Below are 14046 nucleotides of genomic sequence, written 5' to 3'. Positions count from 1 at the left end.
AGAGCAACAATAAATATGCTCACATATATATATGTTAATGTTTGACATAAGAGTAACTCAATTAGCTACATGACTTCCCATAGCTTGAATATTTTGGTCTTACTTTAAAAACACTCTCTCTCACACACATTCGGATCTTAAGGAGGGGCTAAATATTAATCTCAGACACAATCCATTTGCAGTTGAAGCTACCATTTTACTGAACATCTTATACTTTTATACGTTCATATGTAATTGAAATACATAATGCAATCTTCTCTAATATTAATTGGATATTGTCATATGCCTGTTCACCAGCTGTGACAAAATTAACAAAAATACTTTGAGAACATCGAGTAAAAAGTCTAAGGAAAAATATGGAAACAGCAAGGAAATCTTGATTTGAATAACTTTTCAATTCTACCCTTACCAAAGGATCTCGTGGCTTCCAATTGATGTAGACTTTTTAGTACTTCTCGGTTAACTGGTATAATGTAACCTTCAATACAAGTTTCGCCGTCACAATATTTATTTCCAGACACAGAAAATAGCGATTAGGTAATTATTTGTTTTATCCTTGGGACCACGGAGCGTATGGCCTCGAAAAATTACTCGTATTACGAATTACTACAGGACTGCAGTTCTTTCAGTGACCCTAAAGATATATTACATAATAGCAAATCTTAAAAGAGTAGTTTAGAATACAACACTGACCCTTTTTCGACTTCACGAGGTTTTCTATACTTTGATGCAAATTATGTACTATATATAAGAAATATAGAATGTTTTTAAGGCATCAATACTTTCATTACTGATGTATAATCTAAAAGTTAAGGTATGTTGACAACTCGTTTTGAAAATTCATTTTTAATGAGAACTTTTTTCAGTTTTGCTTCCATTTGTGAAGAAATGACCATGACTTTCAAAGGTAAGGATATTATTATTATTATTATTATTATTATTATTATTATTATTATTACGGCCTCTAATTAACTCAAATTACTAGCCTTGTCATATTGAAGAATATGTATCCTTTGCCCAGTCTTATTTATTGCAAGATCAATGAAGATATCTCGCCTTTGAATATTAAATCAAATCCTTAAACTTGTAGTTTTATGAAATAATGCGTTAAAATAATCATTGATGAATAAAACAACTTCTGACATATGTTTGTTTATAAGGCATGTGATTCTCGACCTCAATAATCACTTTGAGGGTTTATGGAAATTCGCAGCGTTTTCTTCCAGTTTCTTTTAAGATGGCATACCAATACCTAGTTGAATATCCCCCCTTTAAGTTTATTTAAGAAGTAAAACCCTATCCTCCACTGTTTATAAAATACCCATCATTGTATGTGATTATCAGTTAAAATCATATTTAAGGTGCATTTCTTGACGCCACCAAATAATAGAACCCAAGTCGTCACATTTGTGGTTTCATTTTACGAAAATTCATTTGGAATGAGAATATTTTTTTCATATTTATGAAAACAGAATTCACGAACGAACCCGTGCGTTTCAGATGGATGGGACCGAAGATCTTACAGATGCCTTGAAAGACATGCTGGATCCCGAGTTCCAGGAATTGCTGGATTTGGTCACGGGACGCACCATGAATTGCTGCAGCGTCCTGAATTACTACAGGAGTGAACTGGTCAATTTCTTCGAGGTCTTCTTCTTCCTGAGGTTTATCAGTATTCTGGTTATTCTGTTGGCGATGCGAGATGACGACAGAATGTAAATTTGGTTGCCATTCGCTACGCTAGGAAATGAAGAAGGTACGTGATAGTTTCGAAGGTTAATGTTTTGAATATTTATATATATATACTAATAATGTATATATATAATATAATATATATATATATAATATTATATAATATATATATGTATGTATGTATGTATGTATGTATGTATGTATGTATTGTATGTATGTAGTATGTATGTATGTATGTGTATGTATGTATGTAGTATGTATGTATGTAATGTATGTATGATATGTATGTATGATATGTATGTATGTATGTATGTATGTATGTATTGTATGTATATATGTATAATTGTATATATATTGTATATATGTATATATAATAGTATATAGTAATAATGTATATATAGTATATATATATGTTATATATATGTATATATTATGTATATAGTATATGGTATCATATATATATATATATATATATATATATATATATATATATATATATATATATATATACATATATATATATATATATAATATATATATACATATATATATATATAGTATATATATATATATATGATATATACATATATTATATATCATAATATACTATATTATACATTATATATATACATATATTTAATACTATATATATACATATAATATATACATATATATATACATATATTATATATATATATATATATATTATATATAGATATATATATATATTATATAATAATTATACATTATTATAATATACATTATCTATCTATTATCTATATATTATATTATATTATATTATATATATATATTATATTATATATTACATATATACATTTATAATATGTATGTCTATATTATTATTGTATGTTTTAATTGGTATTTGGGTTTTAAATTTGTAAATTTTGTAAATGTTATGTATTGTATTGTATGTATGTATGTATGTATTGTTGTTTTCTTGGATGTATGTAGTTCTTTTTTTTGTGTTGTTATGGGTGTTTTTGGTTATTGTATTAGTTGTTCATTTGTGTTTTTTTTGGTTGTTTTGATGTATGTTATGTATGTATATATAATAATATATATATTAATAATATTAATATTTATATAATATTATACTATATTAATATCTAAATAATATTATACATATCTATTGTTGTAAAATTAAAAACATTATATATAATTATATATATTATAAATATAATTATATATAATATTAACATTTATATATATAATATACATATGTATTTATACATTATTAGTATAATAATACTTATATAATATTATACATATATATATATCATAATATATATACTTAATATATATATATAATACATATATTATACATATATAATATATAATATATAATATATATTATATATAATATATATGCTAATGTATATATTATATATATATATATATTTATTATATATATATATATGTGTGTGTGTGTGTGTATGTGTGTGTATGTGTATATATATGTGTATATATATACATGACCATTTATATTCTATAAATATTCAATAAGAAATACCTTTGACATGAAATTTACTTTCCGTGGAATAACCCACACCTAAAATGAATTATACATGATAAGCATATCAACCCTGACCAGGATCAAACCTGTACCTAAGGGGGTAATTATAAACAAGTACACCATTTCTTGCAAGGGTTTTGACAGCCTGCTCTAGGAGCAAAAACCTGTGTCAGCATAAGATGGCTTTATTTACAATAACAAAAAAGGCCTGGGTTGGAGCACTATGCCATAGGCCATATCTCCTCTAATATCAGTCTATGTAACTTTTGTTTTTCATTTCAGAATCTAAAGGAGAAATTGGTCAACAAAGTAAGGACGTTCCACCGAATACCTGGGCATTATAAAAGAAAATCCATTAAATTCAAGGCAGGGAGAACAACACTTACTAGTCACTGACATGGGAACTTAAGTTACATTATTATATTTTCTATTGGCTGTGGCAATGCAAATATAATCTTTCGAACCAATTTGAATCCCAAGTACTTAAAAAGTACTGGGTATAATAATAATAAAAAAAAACATTGCATGTTTCATAGGCTGTGATTTTTTTTAATATCAAAATCTTTTCAAGTTCCTCCTAGTCACTGTTGTTGCTTATGCAAAAACAAAATTCTTGGATTAGAACTTTATGATTTTCTAAATCATGACTGTTTTAATATTTAAGTTTATGTTGTTTTCAAAATAATGATTGTTTTGATGCTTTTGTTTTTATGCTTATTTCAGTATTATTTCTCCTAATGACTTCTGCTATTGATATTTGAAATACCTATATTATAAGGTAATAACTTTATCTGGTCTAGTTTAAAGGGATTATTCAAAGACAACGAAACTTAATGATAATCGTCACAATCAGTACCTAAATAATCATGGACTATAAACTAGGTTATGAAAACTTGCCAAAGAGATTGATACAAATGATATTTCATAATCACTCTGTTTTCACATAAAATATAAAAATAAGTATATTGTTCACCTGTTTGCAAACTTTCATTTGATTTCAGAGTAAAAACAGCTATAAACTTGCAAATCTTTATATTCTTATCTTATAACTTTTCTCAGCAAACTTGTATCAGAAACATTTTAATTTTACAATTTGTTTACAATGCTTACTTACACCAATTTCATAGCTTATTATCATATTCTCCTTCATCAAGTTTAGTCAGACCATGAACATTAATGATCTGTGATAGAATTCGGAATTTTATGCCAAACTAGGAATATAGAAAAATATATTGAAGAGCCAGAATAGGCTATAAAGTGGTGCCAAATACTTATCCAAATTAAGCATGTAGAAGAAATATATTCAAACAAATGTATATGTTAAGATATATGCCAAATTTTAATATAGGTGGAATTTAATGTATTCAGTAGTTTAATTAAAAATATAAGTGTATGACAGTATATAAGAACATTATGTATATTATGACCATGTACAAAAATTTCAGTAAAAGAACAAATATCCCCGACTGTGTAATGTTATTTTTTTTCCCGTGAATGATGTAATTTCGAAATAAATTATGCACAATATTAGGGAACAATAACAGCACGAGAAACCTTGGAGAGCTTGATTATACTTAGAGTTCCAGTGTTTTGATGCAACCAGATAATTACTTTACCTGACACCTAAACCAATATTAACCTTTGTCGTAAAGAGGTTGGCTATTACAGCAAAAGTTTTGTACAATTACTGTTGAATATAATTCTGTATGTTTTTCTGTCATCAGAAAATACATACTGCCTTACCTTTTGTATTACATAGCTTTTTTTTTTTTTACAACATATATACTTTTGTGTACCTCTCTTTTAACCATAACTGAAGTTTAGTTTTGAAGTGCAAGCTCCATAACATTTCTCCGAGAGGAAATTGTTTTAATTAGCCACTAACAGAAGCTTTACAAGAATTTGCTTCACTACCAGGAACTGAATGAGTATATCAGCAAAATACAGCACCTCCTTTCATATTCGAAAAAAAGAGAACTGATTTTAAAGTCTGAGGTGGTCATATGTACCACAGTCTGAAATAAACCCACAGAATAAATTACTAAAATTATATTCAGGTAAAATATAACTGTACACTGACTGACCATCACTGACTGCAGTCTTCTATAACCAAGAGAAAGCTTATCTCTGAATACAAGATTTAGAATCTAGCCAATTCAAATGATCGCAGTGTCCGGTTTTGTGTATCTTAAAACGCTCATTGAACTCTGCATTACGACTGAGTCAATTAAATGTCCTTCAAATCGAACAAAACTGAAAGCTGTAAATTATATATAAAAAAAACAATCAGGTATTGTTACCACTCAACGTACTGGCTATTAGTACCCTTTACAGTATTATTTCCTAAATGTTTGCTTTGTTAACTCGAATATGCATTCAGATGACAATTAAAGTATGTATGTTAGATGAAAAGTTTTAAATTCAACTCATCTTTTTCAGAATAAGTTCAAACAGCGGTTAGTTCAGTACATTCTATACTATTAAGTATCTATGTATCTTTAAGATCTTTTATTGTAAACAAACTTAGCACGATTTGTTTCTCCGAAGACTTATGGAATTTGAAATATTGAATATAAATTCCCAATATTTTTCTATTTCAAAATACAATACATAATATTTACAAAAAGATATACATTATAACTTAGGGAAGTGAAACATAAAGAAAGGGTTACCATAGATCCCTTATACTAACACCAAAAGGGAATAAGGTTTACATATAAAGTAGGATCCTATGAAGTCTTATAATCTATAACTTTATGATAATCAATTCTCAGAGTGCATTGCCGAGCAGGAACACTAAGAGACAAATGTAAGAAATTCAGAGTATCTATATACTTGAAAATTAGATATTTTGTGTTAACTAATCTCTAGCTAAAGCTGTTCTGTGAAATACTATTATGCAAAACGAAATACAACAATAATCTCTGGGATTTTCGTGACGAATAATCCATTTATGATAACCTCTCGGTTTTTAGTCTCTGCTACAGTGGTTGATCTAAATGTTGCATGAGGTAAGAAATTCCGGAAAAACCATCTGGTGGAACAATTGGCTTACTTAAAACTTCTGTATGAAATCATTGTCTGTTCTGAATGGTTCTAAAGTCTATTCTATAACAGCATATAGCCACCTGGTTCAACATGCAGATTAACAAATAATTATTATACTGTGGTTTGGGTGTTTGAAGTATTAGTTCTTTAACAATTAATCTTAGGTTTTGCTATTTTGCAGGCGTTTCGATTCTGGTATAACCAATATAAAAAAAAAAAATAAAAATAAAAAAAAATAAAGGCTGCACTGATAATTTTTTGAAGTGGCCAATTACCTTTCTAGCGAAATACTACTTTTTACTCAACCTGAGTATGGAGCATTACAGTCAAGTGAATTAGTTTTAGAGAAATCTTATTTTTCTGGTAAAAACATTAAATATTTTGTATAATATAACTTGGCTCAACACTAACGTATGTCATACACAGATACCTTCCATAAATATGGACTTGAAAAGTTTTAAGAGCTCGTACTGGATTACATGGGTAAATAACGAAAAATCTATCGCTATCCTCGGAAACAGCGGATCAACTTTTTTTTTTCTAAAATAGTTCGCTGAGTAAGTTAAGTAAATCTTAACCAGACCACTGAGCTGATTAACAGCTCTCCTAGGGGCTGGCCCGAATTAGATATTTTTACGTGGCTAGGAACCAGTTGGTCACCTAGCAACGGGACGTACAGCTTATTGTGGGATCCGAAGTACACTGTATCGAGAAATGCAATGCCAGAAATAAATTCTTCTAAATCCATTCGCAGAGTCAGGATTCGAACTTCGGACCACCGGATGGCAGCAGAGCGCGAAAACCACCCGTCCAGCCAAGGAACAACTTGGCAAAGATCGTACCGTATTTACCATTACTAGAAAGTCTAAGGCCCCGTCCACACGGTCGACCTCTGCTCGGTAAATTTTGCCGCATTTATGCTGTTGTCCGAACGACACTGGTTGGAATTGGATAGTGATAGCCTGGCAGTGTTCCGCTGTACTCTGACGTAATTTTTCTGTTATTGTCTACTATTTACGTTGGGTGAAAATGGTTGTTTAAAAGGAAAAGTGTGTATTTTAGATAATTACATTATACTGAGGCGCACACATCTGTGTATAAAGATATATTAAATAAACAAGTAGAAAAAAATCGGTTTAATAGGACCTATACACTTTAATCAAAAGAAACGTAGCAACAAATCACCTAAAGGAATTAATCTTCAACGAAGTTTATAAGAATATCATGAATAACGTAAACGAAATAGTAAGCATCACAAATATTTTAAGGAAATGCACAAAATGAATATGAAACATACAGAAAACATATTTGTGAAAAGGTATTACAAGAAAATAAGAACAAACTGACAACGATAGTTATTCGCAAGATATTAAGAATTTATGCATAATCTATTTGGTTTTCAAAGTTCCCATAAGTCATACTTACCTGACGTATTTATCACGAAGGGTAAAATAACGGGAAACTTTATTTTCCTTTGAGAAAGTTTTACATGAAATTGTGCTTTACGGACACTTTTCCGTAGGTGACGTCTTTATCCGTTTAATAGAAATATTTCCGTCAATGAACAGCCCTGCTGCAGGCAAAGCCTCGATATTTCGATAAACATTAGAAAAGCCCTATACGAAGCTTTGCTCGCCGTTTCTTCGTTTCTGACGCCACACCGAGGAAGGTTCGCAGAGCAAAGCTCGACCGTGTGGACAGGGCCTAAGAGGACTTTTCTATCATTTGAAGAATGAGTTTGATTTAATTCTCCATTAGTTTATAACGAAGAGAGAATTGATAGGTTTATTAATATCAGTCTGTTACATCGTAAATGAAACGAGGTACACAATTGCTTGACAGAAAAACAAGATAGTCAGCTAGATGAAAATGAGTCTTCGACCTATACAAGTCTGTTTTTTAAGTTTGTCCTTGATTGATTCTGATGTTATGAACTTCTCAATTGGTTCAGTCATTGACTAATATAGCAATCCCAATGTAAGTGAATGTCCATAAATAAATTCTAAATCTTTGAGGTCTTGTTGGTAGATCGTTTCTCATGACTAGAAAGTTAACCAACAATTTCTTTCGTTTATCTTTAACCTTGTCCCCTAATAACGTTCATCTGAATTTATACCTTTTCAGATGTCATATGATGAGTGACTTCCTCTGCATCAAAATGATTGATTATTATGACTTTGCGAGACAGGTTTGGGTATGTTTCCCCACATCATTCGATTGAGCCGTTTTCTTGTTTAAATTTTTTTTCAAATTTAAAGAAAACGAGAAACGGATTGTTAATCAAGAAACGTCAGCACCACTGTATTGTAATCGTCAGTTTGTTTATGCACCAAAATTTACAATGTTCTCACGATCTTTATTCAGAAAATAATTTCTCTCAAATTAGTTTCCCCGATTGAAATAGTTAATTCAAAATACTTTCCAAATGAAGCTTTAAACCTCCAAATTTCAATTTAACACGAAATTACAGGTTGGCATCACTCCAAAACAATATTTTGAACAAAAGCTCGAGGTATGAGATTTCAATCCATTTACCTTAGTAGATCAACGCGATGGACAATGGGATTAATTCAAAACTTTGTTTTCCCAATGTAGCTCAAGCAAAATTGATTAAAAGGCCTTTAGCAGTACACACACTACAAACCATAACAGTGCGCTATGTCTGCAAGCCTTTGTGGAGCCAATTGCAGTACATTGAATAACAAGCGTCAGTAGAACCAATTGCAGCTCACAGAAAGACTGGACAAACCTTAGTAGAAGTGACTGCTTACAAGCATTAGTAGACCTTAAACTTTTACAATAGGTAGAAGCCTAATTGGAATGCATTGCATCCCAAGAATGTTTATACTAGCATTAGGAAGATCCATCGCAGCTCACAGAATAACAAGCCGTAGCAGGACCTATTGGATATCACAGTAACATGCAGCCTTATCATTGCAGCAAACAATTACCCAACCCGTAGCAGAAGCCATTGCAGCTCATTGCTAACAAGCCTTATCAGGGCTAACAGCAGCCTCTTTTTAACCAAACTTATTACCATCAGATTCATATATACTTTCCCAGTCACATCGAACTGCAGTCTGGGCTGGAAAACACAGTAAATATTGCTGCACTTATCCACAAGCCCACACAAAAGTATTTAATCTCATTTCTAGCAGTATAAGAAATCTCAAAGCTCTCATTCTCTCGGTCAACTCGAATGAACATCAAAGACGACAGTACGCATTTAGCCATTCCATTATCTGGATAAACTCACAAATGGGTTTAAGACCATACTCTTTTTAATAAAAGCTCTAATTGCCTTCTGGTTCCGGTACATATTAGAATCTAAGGGTTCTTTAGTGGCATTGCAAAATTGGTATTAGAAAATGTTAAAATTTTAAGTAAAAGTTACCGGATTTTACCCATATTGTCAGAGCGAGGAAGGGATTTACTTACAGCAAATACGTATGTTGAGACAGGTGCATTATAATCTTAAGAGTTTGTACAGTTACGTTATAATAAGAGTGTACAGACTGTTAGTTATTTCGATACTTTCAAGAAATCTTCTAGTAAATAGGTTACGTTAATTAATTTGTGTATACACCTTTATCTGCATTATCTTATATAAATTTTGTAGTCTACTGCATTTCCCTTCAAACAAGATTTAGTTAAGACAATTTTTAGAATTTATTAGGCTTAGAATGTATCGCAATCATTTTTGTTCTTCTGAACACTTAATACCAGCAATCAGTTCTACACGATAGAAGAAAAACTAACTTCTCCAATTAAGAACATCCCCATTTCCATAAGAACTCGCACCATATTATATGGTAGTCCACGAATATAAATTGTACACTACAGAATGGGTCGCATAATATGGTCAAGACAATATCAACTATACCAGTTCAGCTGGTAGACATTTTCAGGACAATCCAACAAGGTCCATTACAGTTCAAGTCACAGGATAGTCAAAATATGCTGATAATTTTTATTTCTATTTAGAAATTCACCTCATAAGGAGATACACTAAGGTTTAAAAGATATCTGCACAGTATAAGATTAAACACTTTAAAAAAGAAAGCTCTAGCTAATGACCCAGATAGTAAAAACTAAGAATAAACAAACCTGAACCAGAATTTGTATATTTTTTCCAAATTAGGATATTAAAAACTAGATTATTCAAAGTTAGCAACTGCTAGACATGACAACTGCTAAGGAAGACATTGCACCTAGCTAATGACCCAAACAGTTAAAACTTATTAAATAAAAAACCTGAACCAAACAGATTTTGAATGGTTTTCCAAATTATGAAATTAAAAACTGCATTATTCTAAGTTATCAACTGCTAGACATGACTACTAAGGAAGCCATTGTACCTAGCTAATGACCCAAACAGTAAAAACTTTACACAAAAAAACCTTAACCAAAGTAATAGAATATTTTTCCCAAAATTATGAAATAAAAAACTGCATTATTCTAAGTTATCAACTGCTAGACATGACAACTGCTAAGAAAGACATTGTACCTAGCTAATGACCCAAACCGTAAAAACTTTGCTTTAAAAAAGCTCTTCCAAACAAATATTGAATGGTTATCCAAAATTATGAAATTAAGAACTGGGTTATTCAAAGTTAACTGCTTGACATGACAAACGGACATTAACTACTTAGATGCCAAATTAGGTTAAGACTGCGTTTATGTATAAAACCTCCAGGTCAAGAAAGTGATTTTACAGAAGCTATTAAGACGGATTTGACGCAGGACCAGCAGAAGAACAGTCCTTGATAGGACTTCGCAAACATAGGTCTTATATGGCCTGAAAATAGAAATTTAGATATTAGGACTCAAACCAAGATATATCCTAGGAAAAGTAAGTTTGTCATTTCTATAAAAACAGTTCAGGCAGTTTCTTTACCTAAACTGTTCAGGAAATGTTTTAAAAAAGAAATTTGCTGAAACTATTTTAAGCATCAACAAGAAACTGCGTAAACTACCCATAAGTAAAAACAGATTATGATGAAGCAATCTTTGAAAAAATATATTTAAAAGTTGTGGAACTCTTATTGAAATAAAACAATGGAAATAAGCCAGAAAAACTACTTAAACTATCCTTAAACGCTCAAGAGGGGTTTGATTCGAACATACCCTATAAACTAGGTTGTTCAAATACAAGAACTAAACATATGAAGTTCAATGCCTAAAAATTGGGAAAGTCAACCATTTCCCTTTGTTACAAGGCCTAAATCACCCCAGGTTAAAAGTTCACAATATCCCTGCAATTAAATAAGCGCAGATTGAAAATTTAGATTAAATAATATAAAACTATTTTAACGGTAACTTTCACTGCCTAAATTAATGAATATTCCAAACTAGCTGCTGCGCTGGGTACAAAGAAAAATGAACATTACCTTCCGTCCGCGAAGTAGGAAGTATGCATCACGACATATATAACACACTATAAATGATGTGGCGATAAGAATTAAGGCTGCAAACCAGTTGAGCAAGTTATAATTGTCAACAGGCTGTGGAGTCATTGAAGCAGCAAGGTGGTCTTCCGTGGATGTCAACTGAAAAGAATAAAAGGCGCAGGTCAATTAAAAACTATTTAACTGTTAATCTTCAACTAAACTATGGAGTTAAAAACTACAGATAATAGGAAATTGTTTGAAAACAATAACTTTTAAACTTACAGCTAACTTATGGAGTATCTTCAGAAAAAGCAAGAAATTCTCCGATAGTTAAAGAAATTGAAACAATAGGTTAATAAAAGTTATCAAAATATTACTGCAATCTCAGATTATCCTGAAGTTTTATATCCTACAGAAAAGTGAAAAAGAATTCTTTTAATAATGTACGGAAACAAAGATATTTATTAGACCAAGAAGAGATTTTTAATAGAACGAAATCTGTTTAAACTTAATTTCACTTACATTACTGTTCTCTTATTATGAGACCTAATTATATATACCATAAAACAATCACCTATGCGGAATATAACAAGAGTGCAGATCACTTACATCCATATTTATAAACAACGAAGAGTTCAGGTAAAAATTTACAGCACAGTTAAAAATTCACAGCAGTCTACTAACTGGTCTGTGTCAGGCCTTTTTACTCGACAGACAGAAGGATGTAAGAAGACTTGGAGAGGAGTGGTGTTTAAACGCAAGGATGAAATAGCACACTGCCCTATTTTTTGTTGTTCCATGGTAGTTCTGTTAGTCCTGGGTAGAACGCCATCTATCTTAACGAAAGAAAGGCTGGAAATACGAATTCCTGGAAATATGTATTCGTGACAATATGAATTCTTTGAAATATTGTGAATTCCTGGAATTATTAATGCCCGGTAATATGCGTTCCTGGAAACATTAATGCCTGGAAATATGAATTCCTGGAAACATATTTTGGGAAATATGAAATCTATAAGTAAGATTACATGGAAATATGAATTCCTGAAAATATGAATTACTGGGATTATTAATGCCTGGAAATATGAATTCTGGATATATGAACTCTGGATATATGAATTCTAAATATATGAATTCTGGAAATATCAATTCTTGGAGATAAGAATTCTGGGAACATGATTTCTGAAAATGTGAATCCTTGAAAATATGAATTACTGGAAATATGAATTCTGAAAATATGAATTCATTGAAATATGAATTCGAAAATATCAATTCCTGGAAATATGAATTCTCAGCTGAGATTCTCTGATATTTCTAGATTTATTAGAAGTGAGTTTTGAGGCTGAAACTCCCGAGATATCATAAATATGGCAATTTTATCCTGATAGTGGATGAAACAATTAGTAATTTCAAGTGTTTTTTTTATATTTTGACTGATGTGTTTATCATCGTTGTTACTTTATCATCTGTCAAGAATTTCCAAATCCATTTTTTGTTGATATCAATCGTTCTATGTCCAGGAAAACTCTTTGTGTTGGAAGTATTTTTCAGATTTTAGCAACTTTACTGTGCAGCTGTTTATCTTACCCCCGAATATAATTAAAATAGGCTGCGTGAATTACCTTACTTTGAAAATAAATTGAAACAGGAGAAGTGCAAGGTAATAACTAAATAAGAAAAAATAAGTATCAAATGATAACTTTACCAAACAAATGTAACTAAGTAGACCAGGTAAAAAAAAAAACTAACTATGAAAAAATAACTTTTTAGCCTTTGCGAACTTCCATCGATGTCCCAAATACCCTTTTTTAAACTCCCATAGTTTGGCTGCGACAGTAATTCAAAGATATTCTTCCCTGCTTTTCCTTGTAAATGGGTCGTATATTCTACCTAGCCTGACATTAATCAGATAAGATGGCTTTCGATAATCCCATGGAAACTTTTACTGCTCTTCAGAGAACTTTGTACGTGGATATACAGCCCCTTAAGAATTACTAGCATATAGTTATTGCACTCTAGTGAGAGGTACGATTAGTTTTTTTATTTTATGATTTAGAAACTTGTTTTAAAACTAAATGTAGGTACTTGTTGCAGATGGTATTTGATCTTGCATTCTTATTGCAGCCATGTGATTATGTATGCTTAGTTTTTTTTTATAATTTAGACACTTGAGCTTGAAAACTATATGTTTTAAATAGCATATGACCATGCATTTTAATTATAATTCACACTAGCTCATTCGTAAATCATTTTGGGCCTGAGTGAAGGTATGATCACAGTCTACTTGAAACTTATCAGTATCCTAAGATACCAAGATAAATGCTTCGAATACTACATCAAAAGTCATCAACTAATCAAATGAATAAGGCAGGTGAGATGAAT

At 30.7% G+C, this 14046-nt stretch overlaps 1 long non-coding RNA gene across 1 annotated transcript; it reads right to left on the bottom strand.

Annotated features, from left to right (window-relative positions):
* Nucleotides 1-10645: 10645 nt before the first annotated feature.
* LOC135201596 (uncharacterized) lies at nt 10646-12414 on the bottom strand. The gene is made up of 3 exons (XR_010311559.1): nt 12274-12414; nt 11665-11823; nt 10646-11072 (listed from the first exon to the last, which is right to left on the bottom strand). It is a non-coding gene; the product is annotated as an uncharacterized LOC135201596 (long non-coding RNA).
* Between the last annotated feature and the right edge of the window lie 1632 nt (nt 12415-14046).

The sequence above is a fragment of the Macrobrachium nipponense genome, chromosome 28 (assembly GCF_015104395.2).
Source record: "Macrobrachium nipponense isolate FS-2020 chromosome 28, ASM1510439v2, whole genome shotgun sequence".
NCBI classification, from domain to species: domain Eukaryota; kingdom Metazoa; phylum Arthropoda; class Malacostraca; order Decapoda; family Palaemonidae; genus Macrobrachium; species Macrobrachium nipponense.
The sequence above is the reverse complement of the archived record's forward strand: the minus strand, read 5'-3'. Positions and strand labels throughout refer to the sequence as shown.